Genomic DNA, 22,013 nt, shown 5'->3' with positions numbered 1-22,013 from the left:
GAGTAAATGATCGTTTTGTTGTGATTACTATTTATAAATACAAACAGGGAGGGAAGTCCGTCTCAGCCACAGTGGGCACTCCCAGACAGTAATGCTGGGGCTTCCTCTGGTGCCTCTCCAGGTGACGGCGGTAGCCTTTCCAGAACAAAGTCCTTGTCTGATGGACTGCGCAAATAATGGTCTATGCTCTGAGTGGGGAATGCATGTTCTGCAGCATTCCAGTCTACCTCCCTGGGCCTCACAAGTCCACTCCTTCCCAACCCATCTGCTTGGAGCAGACACATCAGTCCTGATCTCAGAGTCCAGCTTGGGGCATCTTCGTCAGGACAGGGAGGGCTGGGTTTTGAAGCTCACTCTACAGAGCTTGATCCCGTGCTTCATGGAGAAATCTTTGACCGGGGATGAAGCAGCTCTCACGTGTAACACGGAACAAACCACATTTACCACAGAGAGAGATCCATGCTAACCATGGGGCTTATCCCAACTACCACAAAGCAGGGCAGTGAAAAACCCAGGACAGATCCCAGCTACGGGCAAGGTCTACACAGAGAGATCTCTTACACAACACAGAGCAGATCCACTGTATGTCACCAAGAGCCTGGGGGAACAGGGGCAGATGACATGAACAACAGCACTTCAGGTGAAATGGAGCTCATGTCTAGACCAGAGCCGACTCTTCCTAAGTCCAAACCCAACAGTTCCTAGCTAGGCGGAGCCCCACTGCAGAGGAAGATCTCAGCTTCAGACTCTGGAAATCCTTATTTGCATTCAGGCTCTGGGGATGAAAGAAGGGTGGGGTGAGGAGGGGGTAGACTAACCCACTGTGATTCTACTTCACACAGCTTTTCTCATTCTCCTGACAGGCTGGCACCCCCCCCCCCGCCCCCGGTGAGCCGTTATCAAGATCCAACCCTGAAAGCGTTGCAGCACTCTAGAACCAGCACCCCTGGCATCACCCGGCTGGATGCAGATTCAGCACAGTCTCTCTTCTCTGATAATGCCAGCAGGGAAACTGGGAGAATCCTTACACCTTCACCTAGAGATGCAGCTGAGGAAGGATTCCTGGAGTGCGTATTTCCTGCTTTCATTTGAGGATCATTCAAAATCACATCAGACATTATGAGTGCCTCAGATTGCCAGATTTTAACCTATCCCTTAACCCTGCAAACCTTAGCCACATTTCCATAATGTCTACACCTGTCCTACGTGCCACGGCTCCAGGATGTAGCCTGGTGGATCCCACAAGCTCACAGCTGGTGGGCCCATGCAGATCATTTCAGAGGGCAGCTTCCTACAACATGAATGAACATTGACTCACCTGCGCCTTTGTTCTCTTTGCATTCAGTGCTTGAAGTGTTACCTGCGTCCTTTTTTAAAACCCCAAGTAATCCTTCTTTCTCCTTTCTCCCATCTACATTACCCTTCAATCACTTTTCATATACCACGTTCAGACCGTGGCATTCAAACCACATCTCGCGTTCCTCTTCAGGTTGTTGGAGGAGCTTTTGTGCCCCCACTCCCACCTGTTCCCCCTTCAAGGCACCCTCGATCACCCTGGCTTAAAGACACACCACTTCTCCTGGCTGACCCCCCCATCAAGGGGGGATTCCTCGCTGCAGTGCTTTACTCTGTCCTCTCCCCACCGCCAGGCTTCACACACCAAAACTTCATTCGATTTTTTTTCTTTTTTCAGAAAATGCAGTTACTCTAATACCAATGGGTCCTTTCCCTGGTGTTCTCATTCCCTTTCACTGATGGTCCTCCTGCTACTCTCAGTAGATGATTAGTATTTATTATTTATCAGCCACCACACTGTACTCTACTTCCCACAAGATATTAAAGAAGGCACAATCCTTGCACCGAGTTTACAGCCAAGGAGAGAAGAGGCCTGGATTCAGATATCACAGGAATAAGCTGAAAGAGATTTACCAACGAACCCTCCCCATGCCCTGGCAGATGGGGGGCGGGGCCTGGCAGAGCCCGCCCCGGGCTGGCTCCGCCCAGTTCAAGCCAAATAGCAAGCAGCTCCCTACCTTTCCACACCCACCTCCCCAGTTTCTACCCAGGCCTCGGGCCTCAGCGGCTTCGCCGGGGAGGCGGGGGGGGGGGGGGGCGGGGCGGGCATGGGGGGGAGGGTTGTTGAAGCCCAGAGATGGGGGATGGGGGAAAAAGATATATTTCCTCTGAAATTCAAAACCAAATGAGGGGGAGGTAGGGGAGGAGGGAGAGGGCAGGGAATAAAAGCCAGATCTAGATCTACCAAAGAAGGGAAGACTAGTGCTGAAATGAAATGTTCTGGCACAATGGAAAGCCCGCACTGGGGCTGCCACGGGCTTCCGGCCAAACCTTTCCCATCAAGGTTGAAGTTAGGGTCTGTGTAGACAGCGTGTGGAGACGGGGAAGTGGTGGAACTAAGAAAGTCAGTGTAGACAGGGTGGGAGTCAGTGTAGACATGGAAGGCTGGGGTGGCCTGAGTAGGGGCTGTCTAAACAGAGAGGTCCTGTGGATTCAAGAGGGTCAGTGTAGACAGGAAAGTCCGTGTACACCGAGGAGAGTCGAGGGTCGGTGGCCAGGATTTACAGGGCTAGCCGTGGTTCTTCAGAGATTTGGACAATTCCTGCTCCTTACCGTGGCTGGAGTGTCATAGGGAGGGCGGAAGCTGAAAGACGATTGGACTTTTCGTTCTCAAACTTTTCCGCCAGTTTCCTCAGGTGTTGAGAGAGGACGGCGAGCTCGCCTCGGTCCCGTCAGCCAACCCTGGGCGGGCGGGGCCGGGAGGCTGGGGCCCAGGAGCCGGTGCCACGCGCCGTGCATCTGCCGGGCGCGGCCGCCGAGCGGGCCGAGCCGGGAGCCACCGCAGGGGGGCGGGGGCGGCGGACGGACGGACGGACGGACACACCCGCGAGCACTCCTCCCGGGCCCGGCGCGCGGCTGCTGGGTATCCCTCGGGCCCCAGGAGCAGCACTCGGCGCCCGGCCGGGGGCGCCCCGCCTCCCCCACCCTCCGCCCCCGCCCACTCGGGCGCCCGTGATTGGCTCCGCCCGCCCCTGGCTGCACGCCGCAGCCCGCCTCCCTCGCAGCTAAAGCAGACGGTACCCGGAGCGGAGCGAGCCAGAAGGGAGCATGGTCCCCGTGCCGCGGCCGCGCCAGCCCCCGCGCAGCCGCCGTCCCCGCCGCCGCGGATCTAGCTGCAGCTCCAGCCCCGGCCCCGGCTCCGCAGGGCCCGCCCGCAGTCCCGGCGGCCGCCGCGCCTGAGTGCAGCCCCCGCCCAAAGCCCGAGCCCTGAGCCCGGAGCCCGGAGCCCGGAGCCAACCCTAGCCCCGCGGCCGCCGCGGCTGCGGGGAGAGTGGGGGGGCGATGCTGCCGGAGCCGCCGCCGCCGCCGCCGCCTCGGTGAGAGCCGCGCCGCGCCGCGCGTAGCCGCACAGGCTGACAGGAAGAAGGACTGACTTCCCTCTCTCGGGCATCCTTACTGGGCTGCCGGGAGGCGGCGGCGGAGGAGGAGAAGAAGGAAAAGGGGGAGAAGGCGGAGAGCAGGAACGCGAGGAGGTGGACCTGGATCCGTTTCTCCCGGCCAGGACCCGAGCGGCCCCAGCTACAGCTACCCGCAGGCGCCGTCCCCTATCCATCAGCCCTCCTGCGCCCACTCGCGACCCCAGGCTCTCTGCGCGTCGGACCGGGGCCAGAGCCGCGCGGCTGGAGGTAAGAGCCAGGCTAGGGCAACAAGGATGCGGCGCCGGGGACCCAGGGTCCTGGAGGCTGCGTGGGGCCGGGCCGGGCTTGGGAGCGGGGCCCGAGGACCCGGAACGCTGGGCTCGGCTCCCGCGGCGGCAGCGGCGGCAGGAGCCTCCCGCGTCTGGACTCGCAAGGCTGCAGGAGCCCTTGCGCCTGCGCTGCTCCAGGGGGGAAAAAAGGCGGAGGGGGGGGAAACTTCCTGCCCCCGGGTGTGTATGCACAGGGGCTGCCCGAGGCCAATGTTGCTGTGGTAGGGGGCGCTGGAAGCGAGTGTGACCCCCCCGCCCCCCAGCCGAGGCAGCTCTTCGGCTGGGCCCGACAGCATGCGTCCCTCTCCAAGCCACCTCCCCTGAGCGGCCCAGGGCCCGAGCCGGGCTGGGGGCCAGGAAGAGGCACCGGAGAGCTGGACGCTGGGGGCGGCCACGCGTCTGGCCTTTGGGGAGGTGCGCGCCTCTGTGCAGCGGAAAGCCAGGTTGGGGTTTCTGATCCCTCCCGTCCTCAGACCCGCATTTGGGGACCTGGTCTCTTCACTCAATCCCAAGTAACTTTCGAGGTAGAGGAGCGAGAAAACCACAGGGAGGAAGCCCATACAGACCTTGTTGTGACCCGCCTTCCCTTAACGCCTTGTGGGTGCCAGCGTCTTTGGGGGGGGCGCGGAAAGGAGAGCGTACGGGGCTGGTGAAGCGGCTAGGATGTGTGTTGGGTGGGGAGGGCTTGTTTATGTGCGGGATAGTGTGGACGGGGAGATGTGTAATGTGGGAGTGTGGACGCGCGCCCAGACTGCCGCGGGAGGTGCCAGGTGGCAGAGGGCTCATGTCCGGGTCTCTGTGGCCTGGAGCGAGCCGAGAGCGCGAGGGTTATATGCGGTCGCGGCGCGGTTGCGGACGCTGGACAGTGCGGGCTCTGGGCCCCGAGGGAGGGGAGAGCTCGCCCGGGGTCGGGAGAGCAGAGTCGAGAGCCTGGATAGGTCCGAGGCAGCTCCCGGGCAGGTCGGGTCTGCGTTGGCTGGGGAAGGCGGAGACGCGCTGGCTGCCTGCAGCCAACGGTGATGGGGCCAAAGCGCGAGTCTCGGATGCCTGGGTCCGCTAGCTGAGAAGCCAGTTGTCGTTCCTGAGCTCTGGAACCCAATGGTAGACACGGTCAGTTGGTGGGTCCCCCCGGGGGTCCCTAGGGAGCCGCCGCCTTTGCCATCCCTGCCTCTCTGCAAACGCTCTCCTCTCTCTCTACGGTGCTTGCGCCGCGGCGCGCCCGGGGCGAATCGTGGGCGCAGGTATTTATGCAGCATTAGACGAGACCTCGGCGCTGGAGGGACGGGACCGCTGAGGACGCCGATCTGCTGCTGCCCGCGAAACTTCCACTTCGTCAGCTCAGGGAAAGTCAGGCTCCACTGCTGCAGGCTCCAGCCTCTCACTAGCCGAGCTATGCTGGGATTCGGACTCCTCTTGCAGTGACAGATCTGTCCTGGTTACAGCTGTATTTACCCTAATTTCAGTCGCTTTAAAGTCATCTGTCTACTCACTACAGAGTACCTTTTCTTGCCATGCGGTCTTATCTCCAACTCAGCCCTGGGAGGGCAGATTTAAGGAATTATTTCGGTTTAGGATGAATGACAGCAGATTTAATTAGCCCACCTCATTCGTGATTTTTTTGAAAATTACAATGGAGAGTGCACAGCTACTTTTTCACTTTTGGGGGGGGAGGGCATGATGAACAACTTTACTGATTGTTCATCCCGACTCTTGGCCAAAACGTCGGATAATTCACAGGTGAATACTTTAAAGGCTGGTTGGCATGCATGTATTTGAGTAGTCACATATTCTAGGCATTTATACTAGTATGGAGCTGTGTGCCACTGGTGAATGCAGTCTCCGTCCGGTACATTGTTCTGAGTGCACTTGATTTATCATCCTGCTATAAATCAGGGAATTACTGGCATATGTGCCCTTAAACTCTATATGAATTTAATGGCATTTAAATTGGTTTATGGGCTGATGTATTTAACCAATTTTAATAACTTTTCTGCACAAACATCTTATAAACTGTATTTGTCCGTGATTAAGAAAAAACATTTTCTTCCGTTCAGTCTCTCCATTTCTAGCAGTTAACAGAAATTTATAGGTCTCCAACTTTCATTTGCAAGCAACAATCCAAACGAAATACCTAGAGTTGTACTGAAATAAAATATCCTATGGTAGCCATGGTAACAAATAGATTAAGGGTTACTGGTTTTCATGTGTATGTGAAGGAAGTGAGGAATCTAGGTTGTGTCTTTTTAATTATGCTTCTAATGAGTGGTGGTCATACTTCAAGTACTCAATGCGGGAGATAAACAAGACTGAGAATTCAGTTTTGTGAGAGGTTTAGTGGAACAAAGACTAGTAGAGCCCAAGAGAATGACTTCTGCTAACTGCAGCTCCTCATATCCTAAAAGCAAATGATAAAACCTTTTTTGTTTTTCAAGTAGATGAGAATTGAGTTAGTCCCTTGAAGAATAGAAAATTTATTTTGTAAAAGAAAAGGAACCTTTAGATCCAGCCCGTGTTTTCTAGGAATAAACATGTTCGAAGTGTGGATGTTGGTGTGGATTGTCACAGTTGTTATCAACACCTGTCAATCTCAATGAGGCATATCATTAGTGTATTCAGATCTTGCCTATTTCAATATTCATGCATTTCCATGGTGATCCATTCCATTTTTGTTTACTTAGTCAACCTTATAAATCTTTGGCATCAATTTCCGTTGTACCATCTTTTTTTCTTTCATTTATCAATTGATTTGACTGCAAATCATTCCCAGTTTAAAGCATTTTCTTTTTTTTTTCTCTCTATCTGCTAGTTCCCAAAAGTTTACACTATTCCTGGTTGCACACAGATATAAAAGGGTTAAATTTTTTTAATCGACTCAAATAACACCACTGATGCTAATGTAGTTTTTTAGCATCTCATTTGATATGTGTGTGTGCATGGGGTTTTTTTGTTTGTTTTTCTTTTTTCTTCCAGCAGGCTTACCCTAAAGCTTTCTCACTTTATGGCCTGGAGATGTCAATCCAACCCAGCAGAATTGACTAAAGGTTTCCCTCTCTCCCTTCTTTCCTTCCCTCCTTCCTTCTTTCCTTCCTTCCTTCCTTCCTTCCCCTCCTACCCTGTTATGGTTCAAGGATTCTTTATGTCTTCAGCTGTATCTGGCTTAAACAGACTTCTGGACTTTGTGTGCTGGAACAAGCCTGTCCTCCTAGGATCTTTTCTCATCCAGTAGTAGCCAAAGACAGAAGGTTCTGGAGCATCTGAGGCTTTTTCTGAATACGATATACGTTTAGTCACAGCATATAGTGTCTCTAGGATCATTGTAACATTGTTAAGTTCACTGAACAGGAAGCTTTGCTTAAATGCGAGTGATGATTTTGCTCACCCGCTTTCAACTTTGCTTTCTAATGATGCAGTCCTATGCTAATCACACCCTGTATATTTTAGAAATATCAAGGCAAGCATTAGCACGCTACTGACTTATTAGGATCAGGCAAAATAATTGGAGCACTTAAGTTCAAAGTCAGATGGAGAAACGGAATTATAACCAATCTTGTGATTCTGTAATCGGTCAGCTAAGTGCTTACTTGGGGATAGGGGGAGGAATAAACACCATGAATAAGAAGTCCAGCCTTTGGTTGTGGTGGGTGAGGCTAAACCAAAGCAGAAACCATGTAGGATGACTGGAGAATAAGAGATCTCTTTGCAGGGAATTCCCTGGTGGGCCAGTGGTTAGGACTCAGTGTTCTCACTGCCAGGGCCCGGGGTTCAATCCCTGGTGGGGGAATTAAGGTCCCACAAGCAGCGTGGCAAAAAAATGAAAGAAAGAAAAGAAATCTCTTTGCAGACAGATAAATCACATGTAAACCCAAATGTTTAGAAACTGGAAGAATGTAGTTTATGCAGAAGATGGTCGTTTGTTATTACTCAGGAAATCGGGATTCATCTCCTAACATGCTAAAAAAAATAGTCTGAATAATTTTGGTTAAGAAGGAAAAGTGTGTCAGAATTTTTTACCTGCCTGCTGAGATCAAGATCACTCTGAAAGCAAACTCTGGTTCTTCCTACAACAGCTACCCGCTTACCTTCCTGAAGTCCTAGGTCAGAAAGGTAGTCTCTGCTTTCTTTAATGAAATCACTTGAAAACAGGGAAATTGAAGCTGCAAAAAAAAAAGATGAGGTAGGTTGATCATTGAAAATAGCAACACAATTATTTGTGAAATAAACTTTATTGTCTTGGGGGATCTCCACCTTTAGGGAGGGAAAGGGAAGATTTCTCATTTCTCATGAGAGAGGATAGCTGCATGAAATTCACATGATTCGGACTCTTGACTCTGCAGCAGGTGGTGATGATTCAGAAACTAGAACAGGGATGGTTGAGCATTGTGAAAGTGATCTGGTTTGGGCCAAGAGGTCAGCTCCCGAAACATTTGATGGCTGTCATTGGCCCCACAGGTGTCAATTTTTTGTAATTATTTTCTAGAGTTTTGAAATTTTTAAATCATTGACTCTTTTAAGGATATATGCGTGTGTTATGTATATACATACACATACATATATACAAATACATTATACATAAACTATGTCTATATACACACATATATACAGATATGTATTCTGCCACTTTATTTTTTTTAATTGTGGTAAAAAGAAACACGTAACATAAAATGTATCATCTTTACCATTTTTAAGTGTACAGTTCAGGAGTGCTGATATTTATATTGATGTGCAGTGGATGTCCAGAACTTTCTCATCATGCAAAACTGAAACTCTATGCCGATTAAGCAGCAGCTGCCCATTTCCCCCTTCCCCATTCCCTGGCAACCACCATTCTACTTTCTGTTTCTATACATTTGACTACTTTAGATATCTCATGTAAGGGGAAATCTTACAGTACATGTCTATGAACATGGGTGTGCAGATATCTCTTCAAGATCCAGCTTCCCATTCTTTTCCATATATACCCAGAAGAGGGATTGCTGGATTCTCCCATTTTTTACATGGATATGTTACACTGATCCTCTGTTTAAGAGACATGGTGAAAATGTAGTCAACAGAATACAGTCAGAGGAAGAATGCAGTAGATGTGACTGACATTTGTTCTTCCTTTTCTGTGGGTACATTTCCTCACAAGTCTCTCCAATCACTTATGTTTTGCGTTTAGGGCTTGCCTGAGTTGCAGCGATATGGCACAGTGGGTAAAGTCATGGGTTTAGTGTCATAGTCCAGTGCCTGGTGCCTACTAGCTGTGTGACCTTGGAAAGATTCTTAATCTCAGTATGCCTCCATTTTCTTTTATGAAAATGGAAGGAATAATTGTGGTCAAGATAACTCCGGTAAAACCTGCATCATAGTGTCTGTCTGGCCTAGAGAAGTGCTCTAGAAAGGAGAACTTCGGTCAAGTCGTTGTGATAGAAAAGGCAGCAGCAACCCCTGGAGATCTCAGAAACCATAGACACCTATCCTGTTAAATTTGATCATACAGGTTTTCGTAATATGCCAGGGTGTATATAAATACATTGTATTCTGTGAGTCTCATTAGCAGGACTTATTCTGAAACGAGATTTGCATCACAATTACAAAAGTTAAAAATATCCTTGAGTGATTTGATATATGAACTTTTAATTCCATTGTTAGTATCATAATTTTAGAGTTGATGTGGATTTTAGAGGTCAGCTGATCTATTATTCAATCACCAAACCTGTATCAAGCCCCAATAATATAATAATAATAGCTTCCAGTTATGGCTGACCACTATATTTTAGTGCTTTACATACATTACCTCTAATCCTCATATCAACGCTGAGAGGTAGGGATTATCCACATTTTGCAAATGAAGATGAGGCTCAGAAACATAATCAACTGGCCCAAGGCCATGAATTGTACCTCTGGGTTTGAACCCACATCCGTCAACTACCAGTCTGTCTTGTCTTTTCGGTGTGTGTATGGTGGGGCGGGTGTGAGACTCCAGACTGGGTCTCGATGCATTTGCACCACTACACGCTGTCCGCTATGCACCAGGTACCGCGCTGTCTGTGCTAATTAACATTTTAAGTAAAATAATTCTACTAGAGGGAACGTGAACTTTAATAAGAATATTGACCAGGTCCAACATTCACAGTACTTTGGGATTTGCTTACCTGCTTCCATTTCCTCTGTCTCCTGGAACGCTAAGGAGAAAAACTTTCAGATGTTTGAATGGCAGCTGTTTCCACGTTGAGCCAGTGTAATAACTAAATATCGAAGTAAGGAGTAGAAACAATGTAGAGAGGATTAAGGATACATCCAGGACCGCTGAAGACTGATCTGGGTGTGTTCACTTTTCAATCCCTGTGCCTAACACAGTGCCTGGCACAAAACTTGATAGTAAAACTATTTGCCTGGATAAATTTATGCCCAGAGAAGGTGTCAGGTAATAGACGTCAAAGGCTACTTTTTGGAGTTCCTTTTCACTCAGTTAGCTGTGTAGCTGTATCTTCGTGGTTTTTCATTGTGTGGAATTTTAGATGCTATATTTGGGCATACATCTATTAAATATGCTTGTTGATGAATTCTAACTAATCTAAATGGAATCTTTTAGGATTTATGACTTGAGACTTGAAGACTAATTTTCTTGGAGCTTCTTCCTTCCAGTGATAACTCGAATCTATTTGGCACTTGTGAGAGTCAACGCAAAGTCCGTCCTAGTCCGTCCTTCATATTACACTTACTCGTGAGGTGTTGTCCCCACTTAGATTTTTTAATTTGTGGCATTTCATAAAAGCATTGTTTTAATGGAAAATAAAACACCTTGCAATCACAGAGACCACTATGAAAGGGCAATAACACTGTATTTTCCAAGTTCTGTCCTATTTGAATTCTTTGGTGCAGGCGTGGGGGCGAATTGGTTGGTTGCTTCTGGAGATGGATGAGAGGATGCGAACAGAACCTGGGGCGGACACACAAAGATGTGTTTGCTCCCTGTTTTAACTCTTCTAGCCCTCACTCAGGCAAGGAATGACTTCTCCAGTTTGAGATTCACTGGGAGAAAGGCATGGCTACAGTGCCTTTGATTGAACTTGTAACTGAGTGATCCCACAGGAAATGATGCTGGGTGAGGGTGAGGTTCCGCCCCACCACCTCCCGCTTCCTTACTCCTGGGCTTGTCTCTCCCCTCAAGGTAAAATCAGGCAGGAGGAGGCTTTCTGTTTCTTCAGGCCTCCCTGCAAAGCTCTTAGAAGCAGGGTCAGTGGTGGGGACGATGAAGCACGAACAGACAAGAGGACTCTCTGTCTTGTGAAAAGCAAAAGCTTAGGCCAAATTAGAGACCTAACAGCTGCCAGATCGTCCCTGTTTTCCTTTTGGATATTTAGCGACACTGAGAAGTAGTGGGGAAAGGTGAAACGTGCATTTAAAAAAACAAACCAAAAACTTACCTTTCTCTTTTATCTTCTTGTTTCAAATTTCCAGCTTTAAGCATTTGCTTTCGGATCAAAACTGCAGCTGAGCTTAGCCTCCTAAGGAACTTTAATGATATATTCGTCTCCTGGAGCTTCTGAACGAGTATAGACTCAGTAACTGTTTACTGAGCAGGTACAGTGGAGAGAACGGTTCCTTTCATGCAGCATCTCTTTTGTTGCTCACCTTGTGACGTGGGTGGCATTATTCCCGTTTTGCAGATGAGTTCTAGAGAGACCGAGCATTTGCCTGAGGTCAGATCAACAAACACAGGTGGCTGGATGGGTTAAAGGAATGCACAGGCCTGGCCTCCAGACGACTGCCCACCTCTAAAGAAGGGAGAGAGCCAGTATTCTCTTTCATACAGAATATAAACTGCTTATTTAAATAACAATATATACACACTTAGCCACATTGCTCACTGATTACCACAGTTGACATAATAAGTTGAGGTCCAGCTAATTTTATTTTAAGGCTTGAAATAAACCTGAAAGTGAGACCCGTCAACATGATTTCAAATTCCTTCACACTTAAACTCACTGCCATCGTCGTTTATAAACTGAACAAAAGTTCGATTCTGAGTTTAGCTTGAAGGCTTAGGTCTAACTGACTATCCTTGTGGTCAGAAGGCTTCTTAGGGTGCCCTGACTTACATGGATGAGAATCAAATATTCGAGGATTAAATGGCTTCCTGTTTACAGCGCTTAGAACAACACCAGGCATATCATAACTGCTGTCTATGTGTATGGGTGGGTTGGTTTCTGCTCCAAATCATGTGAACAAGTGGTTATTTCTGGATTCATTTTGGGAATCATGACCTCCTTGAAGGCAGGCACCAGCTTTGTCTTTTGGCCTTGGACTTTACACATGTTGGGTACTCACTGTTCAGATGCCCTGAGATGTGGCCCCGACCATGAGCTCCCAGCCAACTCAGAAGCCCATGGCATGTGGAGAGCAGGCGGAAGAAGATCAATGAGGATCTAGTCCAGCAGTTTCCTGTGAAGTTCTGAAAGACAGACCACAGGGGAAGAACCTGATCCTGAATGCTACCATGGGCATCCACGCAGTTCCACCCGGGCACCTAGGTTGGGCACTGCTGCTGCTGGCCAGGCTGTCCAGGCCAGTAGAAAATGATGCCACTCTAGCCCTGGTCCTCATGCTGCCAGACCTCAAATCAGTTACCAGTCTGAGACAAGGTAAAATGGGAGTAAGCATCTAGAAACTTCTGTTGCATTTGCCACTGCCTTGACAGCCAAGAGCGTGATCCTTGGGCTTCTCTCATTGAAGGTGTGGACCAGTCTGGGGCCACGTCACACTCCCGTGTGCGTTGCCGAGAGAGCAGTATGTGGTGTGAGCTGTGGTCTAGTCGTGCATGCTAAGACCACATTTTGGTTCTTAACAGATTGGAGGTACAAATAAAACCCCCAAACCTGGTCTTTCACCACAGACAGGGGTAGAGGGCAGCGTGGGAGCCTAGATGCAGTTGTCTTGCCAAAGCACGTGCAGTGATTTTCTAAAGCTCTGATCTAGAATCCCGCATCAGTGAGGCCAACCTTGCCACCTTTGGGACAGCAAGCAGACTGAATTTTGGCCAGTTCGTCAGTGCTCACTGTAGCGGGGGGAGCTGCCTGATCTGTTCTGTCCAGAAAATGATGGCCATGTTTGGTGGGCTGTGAAGAGGGGTGTCTGCTCTGTGTTCATGTGCATCCCCAGTCGTTTCCCTGATGCTGAGTGAGAGCTTCAGGGTCTTAGCTCAGGAACCTCATACCCACATTCGTATGAGGCCATTTTGTTGCAATTCTGCACTGTTTTGACTTCTTGAGCCATGCATAGGTTATTTCTGCCGTTGAATCAGCTTATTTGTTCGGGGTAGGCTATTTTGCCATTGAACTAACCTGTTTGCTTGATCTGAAGAACTATAAGATGACCATACTCTGATTCTGGCTTTCCAAACCAAAAGCCAGGGCCACCGAATTTGGGAAGTGTCAGTGCCGCATTCGGAAGCCGGATTAGTGAGACCCGGAGGCCGCGTGCAGCAAGTGGGGCTGATCTTGCTAGCGAAGAGCCTGCTGTAGGTGGAGTGCTGTAATCTATTCGTTTCATGCTGTTCCAACCAGCTTTAATCATCGAAACTTGAATAATATTCAAACTGTGAAAGGAACCTTTTTCTTGCTGAAACCTAGGTGTGCCAAGTAGAAGCTCAGAAGCTTCTCAATCTACTGATCTATGGCAACACATTGCAGGGGAAAAAAAAAAAGAGGAGTACCTGGGTTGCTTCACGCCCTGTGGGAAAACTGCCTTTTTCCACAATTAAATGGCACTAAGATCTAAAATTTCCTCTTTTGCCCCCAAGGAGAAGAATGATTTTCATGGAAACCATGCTTCATGGAAGTCACTTTTTTTCCTCTCCATGAACTCACCACCTCTCTTGTAAACTGAAGGGACATTTTTTTTCACTGGCCCCAGGTCTCCAACAGGGTCTGCCCTGGCACCCCTGGGGGAGAGGTCTGACAGTGTAGAAGCCCACAGGGCTTTCTGGAGGGAGGGGATGTGTGTTGTGTGACCTGGAAGACACCAGCGACTGGGGAACTGGGATGTGAGGGGAAGGTCACAGGCAGCAGTGGGGAGACTAATAGGAAAGCGGGCTAAGGTAAAGCCACACAAACCATTATCCTGTGGCAAGGGCTCCAGCCCTGCATTTCCAGATGGGCTGTGGGGACAGCCCCTGCCTCTCCCATGCTCTCTCCCTCACATCCCCCAGTGAAAAGGGCATTCCAGAGCCACCACCCTGCTCAGGTTCCCACCTAGGAATTTAAAATTTCTCTCCCAGATTCTGCAGAAAGCACAAAAAGCCCTCTTTGTTGGTGAGGACTCCTGGGGAGGTCACAGAGGTGGGGTGGGTACTCACTGAACTGTGAAGTCACAACTCGAGAGCTGTAACTGTCAGCTGTTTTTATTCCAGGTATGCCTCCCAGAACGTCTGGTCTTCAGAAACATTTTTTTGATATCTGGACTAGACACCAAGGCCAGGTATAATCTCCTTGGTCCTAGGGAAAGGGTCAGGCAGTTGCCTGTCTGACTCTTGGCTCCTGTGCTCTGTGTGACCAAGGGACCATTGGGGGTAGGGACGGGGACATGAGATTGACATCTAGGGACTGAGCATGTGACGGTGGGAAGGGCGAGACTAGGTTCTCAGTCCTGCACAAAGTTACAGATAAAACTTACTTACTTTCAACTCAACAACAAACAAACAGCGCGATGTGAAAAATGGGCAAAGGACTTGAACGGACATTTCTCCAAAGAAGATATACCAATCACCGAGAAGCACGTGAAAAGATGCTCAACACCACTAATCATTAGGAAAATGCAAATCAAAACCATGATGAGATATCATTTCACACCCATTAGGATGACTATTATTTTTTAAAAATAGAAAATAAAAAGTGTTGGTGAGGATGTGGATAAAGTGGAACCCTTATGTGCTGCTCATAGCAATATAAAATGGTGTGATCACTAAGGAAAACAGTATAGAGATTCCTCAAAAAATAAAATATACAATGATCATACAATCCTGTAATTCTGCTTCTGGGTATATACCCAAAAGAAGTGAAAGCAAGGACTCAGATAGATGTTTACACACCCATGTTCATAGCAGCATTCTTCACAATAGCCAAAAGGTGGAAGCAACCCAAGTGTTCATCAGTGGGTGAATGGGTGTGTAAAATGTGATATAGTCACACACTGGAATATTACTCAGCCTCACAAAGGGGAAGGGAATTCTGACACATGCTGCAACGTGGATGAACCTTGAAGGCGTTATGCCAAGTGAAATAAACCAGCCATAAAAAGACAAATATTGTATGATTCCACATCTGTGAGGCACCTAGAGTTGTCAGATTCTTAGAGACAGAACATAGAATGGTGGTTGCCAAGGGCTGGGGGAGAGGGGAATTAAAACTGTACCCACTAAACAACCCACTGTTGTTTAGTGGGTACAGTTTTGATTTGGGAAGATGAAAAAGTTCTGGAAAGGGACGGTGGTCATGTTTGCACAACAGTGTGACTATATCGAATGCTGCTGAACTGTACACTTAACTGGTTAAAATGGTAAAATTTATGTTATATATTTTTACCACAATTAAAAAAAAAGACTTCTAAACATATTCCAAATTGGCTCTCCTAATAAATTCTTTAAACAATTTGCTTAGGGGGAAAAAAGGCATTTACTTCAACAGTTCATCAGTTTGAGCACCTGCTGTGTACCTTGCCCTTCGCTGGGCATTGTATGTATGTATGTGTTTTATTTGAGGTGTAATAGTCGAAGCAATACAATAAAATCCACAGATCTAAAGTGTTCAGTTCACTGAGTTTCGATAACTGTATGTACCTGTGTAGCCACCATCCAAAACAAGATGTAAAACGTTTTCGTCACCCCAGAAAGTTCCCACATGCCGCCTCCAAGCAATCCCCCTTCTTCTGACCATTTTCTGATGTCTGTCATCAGAGATGAGCTTTGCCTGCTGTGTGACTTTGTATGAACCGAAGCATGTGGTGTGTACTCTGGTGCCCTCTGGCTTCACTCAGCCTACCCCGGGCGCCACTTATCCATCTTGACACTTACCCCAGTAGTTCGTTCCTTATTGCTAAGTAGCGTTCCGTGGTGTGTACCAGAGTTGGTGTGTCCACTCTCCTGTGGATGGACATTGAGTGTTGCAGTGTTTGGGGAGAGTTGCCAGCGAGTGAGGATGTTAGCTGGCCATCTGGGAGTGTCCCCACAGATTGGCGTTGTAATATAAGCTCTCCGTGCAGGGGGGTTTCCTACGAGACTGGCAGCTTACCCGGAGTTGAACAGTCTCCAGGTCCTGGCATTTGGGTGATTCACGCTAAAAGTATGGCACCCGCTAGACCAGATGCTCATGTTGCTACTGGACAGATTTCTCCCTTGAAGGTGCATCACACAGGAACCTGAGTCTCTTATTGGGAGGCTGCTTGGTGACACTGCCCTGGGGACAGGAAGTTGGTGGGTGGTCTTAAAGGTTAGTGTCCTTGAGCAGTGACTGCACCTCCCCAGCTCAGGCGGCCACCTGCAGAACTGACTGGATCCCATGGGGTAGGGACTAGGGTGACCGCTCCCCAGCTCGGCCCCTTCCTCTCTGGTTTGCAGCCTCAGAGCTGGTTGACACGTTCTTTCTGCAGCCGCGTGAATGCCTTTAGTCTGAGACTGTAGCGCAAGAGCTATTCTTGCAAGAGCTGTCCTTCCAGTGACCTTGCCCTCTCTGTTGTGACCCATTCTCCAGTGAGTCTGCTGTCTGACTCTGAGGTCAGCGTCCCCCACTTCCACATTTCTGGGCAGCATCTCAGCTCCTGAAGTAGCAGTGAGGCCTTGTGCCCACGAGCCATGGCCTTTGCTGCCAGGGAGGTCAGGCCTCAGCATCCTAGCAGGGCCGCCTAGAAATGGCGAAATCCTAGGCAGTTTACCTCATCTCTTGGAACATAGCCACCTCATATAATGACACTAATAATAGCTTTGCTGCCCTATGTACTGCCCATAACAGGACTGTAAGGTGGGGGGCGAGGTAATTCTCGCCTTCCAGGAATGCACACAAGGTACATCTGCGTGAAAGCTGAGTTCACTTGTCTCCCCTGGGTCCACATTCCTGGGCCATGCATCATCGCATGACTTGGAGAGTGCGGGGTGCTAACTGGAACTGTTGCCTCCAGTGGAGAGCTGTGGGAACACGGGCCGATGAGGGTGTGGTGGTCGCTGGGAAGCCCCCTGGAGCAGGGCAGTGGGAGGACCTCCCAGGGCAGGTGTGCTGGTGGTGGTCGCCCTCCCTCCATTCGGGTGCCTTCCTTTGCACGCCCCGGACCCCCGTCCCCAGTCCACCAGCTCACAAGCTCAATACCGCTAACAAATCTACTCTCCCCTGTGAGAGGTAAGCTGGGAAGGCCAGCTTGGGTTTGCACTGTGATTTCTAAAGGATGCATTGCTCTGAATTCACCTCTGAGAAGTGTTGGTGGCACAGCTGGGAGTTGTGTGAGCCCCACGACTGTGTGGTTGGCTCCCTGGCCAGAGCCCGTGGTGCTGATGCTCCTGGGACAGGGGAATGGGGCATGGAGCCCATCTCAGCAAGCCAGGGCCTGATGAGTCGTGCCCGCCCACCCGTGGGCACAGGGAACTGAGCCCCTGATGTGGCTGGAGAGGAGGAAGATGCACTGGGGACAGAGGGACTGTCAGCTGGCCGAGGAGCCGCTCTGGCCAGGCTGAGGCCACCCTTGACTCCCCCCTCCCCTCTTCCATCTCTAGAAGGCTTGTCCATCTCTCTGCCCATCCTTCATGGCTTCCTCTGGGATGAGCCCGTGACCCAGGTTCTCCAGGTAAATGCTTCTTAGGGGTCCCCAGCTGACCGTGTGCTCCTGGAGGATTGATCGCCTCACCTTGCGTTTATATTCCTTTGTTGATTTTCCTCTAAGAGCCTAGGCCAGTGCTGGGCACATGTCACAGTTTGATCGAGTGAGCCGCAGAGCAGGGGAATGCCATCTAAGACGTGCCAGTGAGAGGCAGAGCTGGGACCAGAACCCCAAATACTAGAACATGGAAACAGCATCCCGAGTGTGCAAGGAGGGGTGGGAGCGGCAGGTCTGGGTGAGGGATCCTCTCCTGTGAATCCTGTGCTGTTTCAAGCTGTTCTGGGTGAAAGAGTGCAAACGCCGGGGAATTTTCTCTCTCTGCCTTGGTTATTGTCACATGCAAGCAGGGATGGTTTCCTAAAATGTGTGACTAGATAAGGCATCCCTTCACCAGGATGTGAAATGACTGTGCATTCAAATCTGAGCCATGAAAGATGATCTTTGCTCCATTTTTCCTGTGCACCACACACGAATCTTCCCAGGACACTAACCGTGTGCTCGTCTGGAGGCCTCGGGGCTTGGGGTCACTGGTGAAAGTGCAGCCTGGAATGGCTCCCGGGTGTTGCCCGTGCGCACCCCCCACTCTACTGTCTTCTCCCCCGACCCAGTCTGCCCAGTGATGCACTGACACAGCCTGGTTTGTCTCAGGGGAAAATCTGTCCTCAGAGTACGTGTTTGGGTACTGGGGTGGAGTTGGCAAAGAGGTGGCGTGAAGAGCATTCCTTGCCTTTCTTCTGATCAGGAGACTACAAGGAAAAATACAAAACACTTCTTTGAGCATTGAGAGCAAAATTTTTAGAGTGACTTTATCATGAGTTTGTTTATCATGAGAATCGTTTTTTAAAAGGAAACTTGGTTAATGAAAAGAAATCAGGGACATATTATATATATATACAATGACGTCAAGTATGTAAAAAATAAAAAGAAGAGCATAGAACGAAAGACTGAAAATGTGCCGTAATGTTAACAGTAGTCATTATTCTCCTTTTAAAATTCTACTTAAAATTTGTCTATTTAAAAAATAGGTTTTTTAAAAAACAATCAGCATATTTTTCATAATGGAAAGGAATAAAAACATTTAACAGGGGAAAGAAATTTAACTATACTAATAAGGTGAATTTTCGCCACCTGCCACCTTCATAGTGAGCACTGTGTTTGTGTACACGCCCACACAAATACTGATGAAAACATGAAAAGGACAGGCCACAATGTGGAAGAGATTTTTAAACAACCAGTTTTTTAAAGGGAGGAAGGAACAAAATAATTTCATAGAATCCCATATATAATATTCTTCACAGTGAATCTCAGACTTACCTTAAATGAACAATTCTCTCAGGGTTCTGTTCCATCCTGGGGCTCCAGCAGGATCCAAAATTGGGGGGCTGTCTTCTCAGAGACAACCAAGCTAAAGCAGATGCCAAACCTGAAAAGCCTGCCTTGCTGCATGCTAGCTGAGTGCCAGCCTTCTCAAATAACTGTGCCCCCAAGTGGTCACTTGTCCCTGTAAATTACATCCAGCAAAAAGGTTGCAATTAACCAGATCCTGAGTCACAGGGTTTATAATTTAATAATAATGATGATGTCAGTTACATAGGACAAAAAGGAGTGAGAAAGGAAAGAAGAAACCCAAAATGTGTGTGTGTGTGTGTGTGTGTGTGTGTGTGTGTGTGTGTGTGTGTGTGCAAGTGTAGAGCAAAAGACAGGGAAGGATTTTCTGAATGTTTACCTACCCATACCCCTCCAGAAAGGGTGTGTGTGTGTGTGTGTGTGTGTGTGTGTGTGTGTGCGCGCATGCATGTGTTTCCACTGGCAGAGGAGCCTGGCCAGAGGGGTGAGGGCGACTGAGCAGAACCCTCCGAGAATTCTGGAGACTCTGCCCCTTTCTCAGGATGCTCCTCCACGCCTTTGACGGCCTGCTTCTCTGCAGCAATAGTTCCATGATCGTCTCTTTGGCAGTCTGCCAGAGGCTCTAAGTGTACCAAGAATTGTGTTTTAATAGAAGGCTTTACCTCTGATACAGATTTAAAATGAGGAAGAAACTTTCTTCTCCTCAGCCAGAGCGAAATGCATTTTGCTGCTTGTGAAATGCTGGTGATTACAAGCTACTCTTACATAATTTTATTATTTTCAATTGCTGCCTGTCAGTCTCAGGTGATGGTTTCCTGGGAGCAGAAAGGAGGCAGATTCTGGGCGATGATTAAAAAAAAAAAAAAAGCCACCCAGTCATTAGCAGATCATACAGAAGTTTAGAAAGGAGAATAATTATCTTTGTGACGATGCGGTTCAAGATAATCGGAACTTGCATTGCTAAGGTAGACATGCAGAAGTGAATCGAGTGTTTAATGGCCTTTTAGAAAATGCATTTTCACTTTAACAAAGGGTTGATGTTTGAAATTTTTTTAAAAATCTTTAATGAAGGAGTTCTCTTCAATAACCACATTTTCAGAAATCTTTGACACTATCGAGGAGGTCCACTGTCACGCCCACAAGAGGGCATTTTCTCATCAACTACTGTAAAAAAACGATTTGTTTTTAAAGAGAAGCTAGCTGAGAGGCCTTGGGGAAGGAGAGTGTTAATCAGTAACTGGAGATGGAGAGCTGCTTGCAATTGAGTTGTATGTATGTTCCCACTGAATATGTCCTGCCAGTGCATGAGCCAGTGCTACTGGCCAGGAATTCTGCTCAGTGTGTTTACTCTGTTTTTAATGTCTTATTCCCAGAATGACTGGGCACTAAAGGAAACCTTTACAAGAGTTTTCTCCAGATACAAGATACCACATGCTAGTATAGCTAGTACCCAGCTAGAATTAGGTCCCGAACAGGTATGTTACCCATCAATGACTTTAATACTAAATTTGATTTTCTAGTATTTTAAGACTCCAACCAAAGGCTTCCACCCTTTCCCGCTCCAAGGTCCTTCCTTTATTTATTTAACAAATACTAATTCAGCACCTACTGTGTGTGTCAACAATGAGCCAAGCTAAGACCTTGTCTTCGTGGAACATACATTCTCCATAGGGAGACTTAGCATTAAAAAAGAAAACAAACAAATACTGGAATGTAATGTAGATAATTGTAAATGCTATGAGGGACAATAATTGGGAAAAGGAAAGGGGTAGCTATATGGGACTGGATAGTTAAGAATACTTCTCTGAATGGTAACAAATAATATTCTACTTTTGTTCAATGGGCACCAGTACTATTTAGATTACAAATGTAATAAATTCTTTAAACTCCCTTCTTCAGAAAAGTTAGTTGCAATGTTTAGTATTTTATGGACCATGAAACATGATGAAAATGGGGGAAGAAACATGAAGTTGCCAGTTACTAGTTTGTTAAATAACATTTTAAAATTACCATCTACTCCACCCCATCATTTCAAAGAACACTGAATGTTTTAACACCAAAGCGTAGGAAGGATATAATCCCAGAATATGGAAGAGTTGAATGAACTTAGTGTTTTAGAAAATTCACTACATACTTTTGAGTTTTCTCGTTTTCCATGGACTAGTCTGGCTCATGGTAATCATCTACCCTGTCCCCAGACAGGCCCAAGCTACAGAAGGTACAGTAATGGCAGCTCTGTTGACATCAGTTCCACAAGCCTGCCCCACTCACAGCCACGCCTAAGACACAAAAGCAGAAGGTGGTGGTGTGCTTCCTACCCCAGAGATTCTAGGATACTTGGTAGAGAATTCAGCACAAGAGCTATGATGCCCTTAGAGACCCATGTGACAGTTCCTGAAGCCAGGAGTCAAAACTCAACTTTAAAGACATGTTTTGAAAGGTCAGAGCAGAATGGGCTGGGCAAATCAAGGAGGGCTTCATGGGGGAGGTGAGCCTTCAACTTGGCCTTAAAGTACAGATAGGTATGAGGAAGAGGATCATAATGGGTGGCATGTTCATTTTTTTTCAGTTAATGTGGAACATTTTTGGTAATAAAAGTAACACCCATTGTGTAGTATTTTCGGGCAAAATGAAGTAGGTATTAACCTCTAAAACCCTATTGTCTACAGATGGCTTTTCTTACTATTTTATCGTATTTTCTTCTAGTCTTCCTTTTGTTTTGCATTTTTACAATAGATGGGGCTATGTTGCAAATGAAATTTTGCATCTTGCATTTTTAAACTTTAGAACAGTTTCCCGCGTCATTAAAAGTGATTCCTAAACATCAATTCTTAACGCCTACATGGTATTTCGTCATGCCTGCAAACTGGTTTACTCAGCCATTCCACCCAGCAGGTATACATTTTTTCTCCTATTATCACCCTCTTGTGGATCATTTTGGTTCATAATTTTGGTGTCAGACAGATCTGACAAGGCCCAGGCTAACATCAGGCTCATCACGTTATTCACCCAGGCCTCTGTCTCTCACATGTCACGTGGAAATACTAGTACCAGCATTATG

General features: G+C 47.9%; 1 protein-coding gene across 1 annotated transcript in view; it reads left to right on the top strand.

Annotated features, from left to right (window-relative positions):
• The first annotated feature begins 3,530 nt into the window (after nucleotides 1-3,530).
• KLHL29 (kelch like family member 29) overlaps nucleotides 3,531-22,013 on the top strand; it is a 310,448-nt gene continuing 291,965 nt past the window's right edge. The window contains exon 1 of the mRNA XM_060027621.1: nucleotides 3,531-3,701. The gene's annotated coding sequence lies outside the window, so the exon portion shown is untranslated. The remainder of the gene's footprint in view (nucleotides 3,702-22,013) is intronic.

The sequence above is a fragment of the Delphinus delphis genome, chromosome 12 (genome assembly GCF_949987515.2).
Source record: "Delphinus delphis chromosome 12, mDelDel1.2, whole genome shotgun sequence".
Taxonomy (NCBI): Eukaryota; Metazoa; Chordata; class Mammalia; order Artiodactyla; family Delphinidae; genus Delphinus; species Delphinus delphis.
This window is presented reverse-complemented; position numbering and strand designations above follow the sequence as displayed.